The 5,969-nt window shown below is 37.4% G+C and overlaps 1 long non-coding RNA gene across 1 annotated transcript; it reads left to right on the forward strand.

Moving 5' to 3' along the window:
* The first annotated feature begins 3,962 nt into the window (after nucleotides 1–3,962).
* On the forward strand, nucleotides 3,963–4,825 carry LOC149389836 (uncharacterized). The gene is made up of 2 exons (XR_016300765.1): nucleotides 3,963–4,364; nucleotides 4,488–4,825. It is a non-coding gene; the product is annotated as an uncharacterized LOC149389836 (long non-coding RNA).
* The last annotated feature ends 1,144 nt before the right edge of the window (nucleotides 4,826–5,969 follow it).

Consider the following 5,969-nt stretch of genomic DNA (forward strand, 5'->3'; position numbering starts at 1 on the left):
TTCCACCTCTCAACCAAGTCACTCTGCGTGTCCTGATGAAGAAGAGACAGAGGATGGAGTCAGTAGCAATTCTCAGGGTTCTCATGCCAACAATGTCTCTGATCCCTTTGGTTGATGTTTATTAGTTCTGGTCTGTAACATCTAACATCTTTTTAGACATCGTTTTGGTTTCTCGCTACTTTTCTTTGTACTTTAGACTGATGTTGTCTCTCTGGATGTTTTGTAAGACAGCTTTCTCATTTTTTTTTCTGATGAATGCTATGCTGTTTTTCTAGTTCTCATTCCTTTACAGGGTGTTGTTTCCTCCCTCTGTGTTGGTCGATCCTTGCCTTTGGTATTATTTTGAGGCAATCAGGGGGAGATGCGTCATGAGGTCATTTATTTTGACTCTCTTCTCTGTTCATGACGCTTGTATGAGAACTGGTCCTCGAAGTGCTTGCCTAAAAAATAGCCAAATGGGGAGATTGTTGTTACGTTGTTTTGTTGGCTTTATTTTTTAGTGCAAGTTCTGTGGAAAGATGTCGGTCGTTTTGTTTTCACTTCTGGTATGATATCTTTCCTCCTGTGTGCAGACTCTTTTTCTGGCAAGTTTCCAGTTTTGACAGATTGCTTCGCTGGTGACTTATTGCTGAGTTATTGCCTCGCTGCTGTCTTCATTGCGAGATATCTGCCTCGCTGGTGCCTTCATTGCAAGATATCTCTCGCTGCTGTCTTCATTGCACGATATTCACCTTGATGGAGTCTTTACTTTGTGATATTCGCTTAAGGCCGGGTAAGGAAACCCGAAATAACTTCCAGGATTGTAAAGCTGCTATAAAAGCCATGCGTTCCCCCTTAGCAGTGTGAACACTTTTGATAAAACACTCAGAGCTCTTAGACGTGCAAGACTGGCGGACTGGGAGGCTGTGTGTTTTGGTTATAAGTGGTGTATTCTCTCAAACACTATTCCACAAAGATTGAGTGTATGTGAGAGTTGGGTTTTGTGTTCTCGTGATTGAAGGCTCACGTACTGCTGAAGACTAAAGGTCATCCGAGCCAGGAGGTTGCTCGAAGGGTGGAATTGAGACGGAGCTCAAATTCAGGGGGAGTCCCTGTCTAGGTGATCACTGGTAGTAATAGTCTCTAGGTTTTATTGATTTGTTGATTGTAATCAGATATAAACCTTGTGTGTACTATTGACTACAAGATAGTGAAAATCCTTTCCACTGGCAGCGTGCCCCCAGATGTAGGTGTGTTTCACCGAACTGGGTAACCATATCGTGTGTACTTGTTTTCTGCACTGTTTTGTTTTTTATCCATATCTGTGTTCAAACAAGTTGTCGGACAAATTGTCAACACATTGTGTGCGACATCTTGTCTTTGCGACTAATCAGAATTTCAAACACCAATGACCCGACTCACAAGAAAGAATGTTTGTTTTGAGTGGGATCACGAGTGTGAGATTTCTTTTCGAAGGCTTAAAGTTTGTTTGACTACTGCACCAATTCTTACTATCCCCGAAGATGGGCGAGTCGTACGAGGTCTACTCAGATGCTTCTAAAGAAGGTTTGAGATGCATTTTGATGCAAAACTGACGCATAGTCGCTTATGCTTCTTGTCAACTGAGGACTCACAAGAAGAACTACCCAACTCATGATCTAGAGTTAGCAGCCATCATTTTTGCGTTAAAGATATGGAGATTCTACCTTTATGGGGTAAGATTTCAAATATTTTATGATCATAAGATTTTGAAATATCTTTCCACTCAGAGATATTTGAACTTTAGGCAATGTCGATGGATCGAGTGTATGGAAGATTACGAGTTCACTCTCTGGTGTCATCCTGGAAAGGCTACTGTTGTAGATGATGCCCTAAGCATAAAAGGAGGAGGTGTTCTAGCCTCCTTAGCTTTACTCGATTGGAAAAAGGCAAATGGTAATTGGAGATTACTATATCAAGTTCTTTGAGAATCGTGATTCAACGGAAATTTAGAATTTGGTAAATGCACCGTACTTGTTACAGCAAGTAAAAAGAATCAACAACAAGATGAGCATTGTCTGGCATCTTGACAAGATTGCGGACTGGTGAGACGCTAGAGCCTTGAAATATTTTCCATCATGGAAGCATATGTATTTCAAGAATTTTTTAGTTCCACAAGTAAACGAGATCAAGAAAGCGATTATAGTAGAGGTGCATGAGTCTCGATATGCCATTCAATCGGGAGCCAACAAGATGTACCAGAATCTAAAGAAACAAATCTGGTGGCGCAATATCAAAGGAGACGTCCTCGACTATGTTAGGAGTTGCTAGAATTCTCTCAAAGTGAAAGTCGGGCGACATAAGCCGGGAGGAATATTGCAACCGTTACCCATACCTTGATGGAAATGGGAAGAGATAACCATGGATTTTCTCACGAATCTACCAAAGTTGCAAGAGGGCTTTGACACGATATGGGTAATCATGGATCGACTTACCAAGTATGCGCATTTCATTCCCATCAAGGTAACATACTCCAAGAGAAAGCTAGCAAAAGTGTATCTTAAAACGTGGTGAAATATCACGGTGTTCCTTTGAGCATCACTTCATATCAAGATACGCAATTCACTGCTCATTATTGGAGAAGTTTCCAGGAAGCAATGGGAACAATACTAAATTTTAGTATTGATTTCCATCCTCAGACAGATGGGCAATCCGAGAGAGATTCAAAATCCTGGAATACATTCTAAAGGCGTGTGTTTTGGATTTTGGTAACAAATGGAAAGAAAACCTCTCGTTTGTTTTATTCGCTTGCAATAACAAGTTTTCATTCCAGAATCGGCATGGCCCTTTCTGAAGCTCTGTATGGGAGACCGTGTAGATCTCCTGTGTGTTGGATTGAACCAGAAGATTGCATTAAAACAGGAGCTAAAATTATCGATGAAACTAATGAGAAAATCGCGATCATTCAATAGCAATTGAAGACAGCTCAAAGTCGACAAAACAACTATGCTGATGAGAGATGAAGGCCACTCAAATTTGGAATAGGAGATTACGTGCTTTTAAAGGTATGTCCATGTAAAGGTATTTCCCGTTTTGAAAAGAAAGGGAAATTGTCTTTGGAACACATATATTGTAGTTGATTGTCTTTTTTTTAGCATTACTGCAGTTAGTAATAAAGAAAACCAAACCAGTGCATTGCAATTAAAATATAAAATAAATAACCCAACACATGAAAAACGAAACTGAACAAGTTTTTCTTGTAGGTAATTGACTTGCTTTACCACCCGATTTATCTTTCGTGCACGATGTCTTATATGTTTCAATGCTTCGAAAGAGTGAACCAGAAACTTCATCCATCGTTCAGCTTGAGGATGTACCAATCCAAGATAATGTCTCTTACGATAAAGTTTCAGCTCAAGTTGTCAACAGAAATACGAAGAGCGTTTGTAATCACGAGATATCGCTAGTCAATGTCTTGTGGACACACCACGAAACAGAGGAAGTGACTTAGGAGTTGGAGAGCAACGTGATGGATACATATCCCTACTTATTCACTGTGCCCAGTTAGATCTTAAATTTCGGGAAGAAATTTCTCTAATGAGTGGAGATTGTAACGACTCAAAATTTTAAGATGAATGTTGCAAATTAAGTTCCTAAAAAAGACGAGAATAAACCGAGAATGAAAATTAAGGATATTTAAGGTCGACGAGGTTTTGGAATATTTTTTAGAATTTGTGAAGGACAACGAATGTGAAAATAAATTCCAACGACCTCAAATAGATTCTATGTGAAAGAAAATTGAAAGGAAAATTATTTAAATAATTTTTCGCTGTTTTCCATCTCCCGGGAAAGGAATAAAAGGAATAGTATCTATTTGCAACAAATAAAGCAAAGAAAAGTTGTTTCGTGGTGGAAATTAGAAGAGACAAAAACTAAGAGGGATTTAGTTGCAATTAAAAAAGGATCATAAGGCAAATTTCGAGATTTGCTTCAGCCTTATCTCTTTGTTAAGTCAGTCTCCTTGCTGATAAGAATGAAACATAAAAGAAAACATGCACCAGAGAAGGAACGCGTGTAAACGAACGAAGAAGAAGAAAGAAAGACCAAGAGAAAGAAAGGAAAATCAGATAAAGAGAAAAGACGGGAAATAATGAGAGAGAAGGATAGACGGTGAGATTAAGAACAAGAGAAGGAGAGATGAGCCGAGGAAGAAGAGGTCGCGTAGTCGACGGCTTGTCTTCTCAGTGATTGCGCGTGTCGTGGGTCAGCCGAGAGAAAGAGATTCTTGCTGGAAGTTCGTCTGCATCGTGAGGTGATGGAAACCTCAAAATCTCTCTCATTTGTTTGAATTTTCGGATTTCAAATTGGTTTGAAAAACTAAATCAATTTGGAGTTTTTAATCCCAGGCTTGATTTCGTAATTGTTGTGTGATTTTGGATTCGGATTTGTGATTGAACTCTGCTCGAATTCGTGGATTTATGCTGATTGGGTGAGTTTTCGTTTTGATTTCTTGAACTGATATTGCACAGGTTGGTAAACGGACGTGGGTAGTCCGATATGGTCTGAGATAAAAAAAAAAAAAAATTTAGTATTTTTTCTGGATTTTAGGCTGAATGGGCTTTCTGAAACGTCTAAGAACATGTAAATCTGTTAAGAATTGAGTGAGTTATGATTTTTCAAAAATTGTGTTTAGGAGCAGTAAAACTGGATTTCCGAATCTGTGCCTCCGGGCTATTTTTTATATAGTTGTTTTTTGTTCAAATTGAGCTTGAAATATCTCGATAGAAAGAGACGGAAGTCAGCTTTGTTATGAAACTGGAATCGTTGTGGTTTGATTTGTGTAGCTAAAGTTATGAAGCGTTCTTTAGCTAGTGTTGGATATGAGATTATTGAAATCGAATCTGAAATAAATGTTTTGTTGTTTGGTGTTATTTTGTGAATATGGGTTTGAAGAGTTTAAGGGGCCGTTTGGTTATGTTTTCTGTTCCCGTTTTCTATTTTCTGATTCTAAATTCTAGAAAACTGTTTTGTTATGAATTTAGAAAACAGATTTAGAATCATGTTTCTGTTTTCTTTGAAATTTGTTTAGAAAACTGAAAACAATGAAAAGTTGTTTTCTATTTTATCTCTATACAATTGAATGGAAAACATAACCAAACAACATTTAAAATATTCTGAAACGTAATTCTAAATCTGTTTTTTAAATTTAAAAATTAGAATCAGAAAACAGAATTTAAAAACAGAAAACGAGTTTAGTTTCTGTTTTCTGTTTTTAAATTCTGTTTTCTGATTCTAATTTTTAAATTTAAAAAACAGATTTAGAATTACGTTTCAGAATATTTTAAATGTTGTTTGGTTATGTTTTCCATTCAATTGTATAGAGATAAAATAGAAAACAACTTTTCATTGTTTTCTGTTTTCTAAACAAATTTCAAAGAAAACAGAAACATGATTCTAAATCTGTTTTCTGAATTTATAACCAAACAGGTTTTCTAAAACTGTTTTCTAGAATTTAGAATCAGAAAACAGAAAACGATTTCGGAAAAGTTAACCAAACAGCCCCTAAACCAAACGGCCCCTAAGTATTTTGAATTGGATCTTTGATTTTTAATTGAAGTTCGAAAGTGATTGACTGAGGTGACATGTCGGAAAATGATTATCGTTGGATTGATTTGACTCGTGTCACAGGGCTCAGAGTTTATGCTTCTACACGGAAGCATTAGAGTTCTAAGATATGAAAGATTTTGAATCAATGATTAAATTCTTTATTTTGGATCGAGTCTGATATCGAAGAAATTGGAAATTTGTTTGGATTCCCTGGTTGAATTTATTTGTGACGCTAGTCGCAGCCACGCGCGAAGTATATATAATATTTTAAGTAAGCAAGTTAATAGAAATAAATGTATTGTTATTACTGTTGAACTATATGTTAATCGCGTTTTTGGATTAGCCTGCCTGGCCTGGAGGTCGACTCTGGCTGGAGGTCGAGCCTGGCTGGAGGTCGAGTTCGC

This window comes from Urtica dioica, chromosome 8 (assembly GCF_054948205.1).
Source record: "Urtica dioica subsp. dioica isolate 48M chromosome 8, U.dioica_male_clone48M_v1_H2, whole genome shotgun sequence".
Lineage (NCBI taxonomy): Eukaryota > Viridiplantae > Streptophyta > Magnoliopsida > Rosales > Urticaceae > Urtica > Urtica dioica.